This window comes from Mesitornis unicolor, unplaced genomic scaffold (genome assembly GCF_000695765.1).
Source record: "Mesitornis unicolor isolate BGI_N332 unplaced genomic scaffold, ASM69576v1 scaffold41286, whole genome shotgun sequence".
In the NCBI taxonomy this organism is placed as follows: domain Eukaryota; kingdom Metazoa; phylum Chordata; class Aves; order Mesitornithiformes; family Mesitornithidae; genus Mesitornis; species Mesitornis unicolor.
In genome coordinates, this window is record NW_010192425.1 from 2,016 (window position 1) to 2,333 (window position 318).

At 57.2% G+C, this 318-nt stretch overlaps 1 protein-coding gene across 1 annotated transcript in view; it reads left to right on the top strand.

Moving 5' to 3' along the window:
- SRPX2 (sushi-repeat containing protein, X-linked 2) overlaps positions 1 to 318 on the top strand; it is a 4,380-nt gene that overhangs the window by 713 nt on the left and 3,349 nt on the right. The gene's annotated exons all lie outside the window — the stretch shown is intronic.

The following is a 318-nucleotide window of genomic DNA, read 5'->3' on the forward strand; positions in this document are numbered from 1 at the left end:
ATCCCCACCGCTGGCCCCATGGATGCCAGCCCGCCACTCACCCCCCGACCCCTCCTCTCCCCAAGGCAGCCACAGCAGTGTGAGAATGGCATCAGAGAAAAGGCTTTGTGGAAACGAGTGGGCGACTTAAGAGAACTTGTGGGAAGTGATGGGGAGTCGCTCTGCAGTAAAGTTCATGTCGGAAAGATTTGTAACAGAGTTTCCTCCTTGTGATGGCAGGGCTGCTGCTTGGATCAGCCTTGGCAGATATCCCCTTCTCAAAACTCAAGAGCAGGGGGGAAGGGGAGATGGGGGCGGCTACAGTGGGGCTGCTGCTTC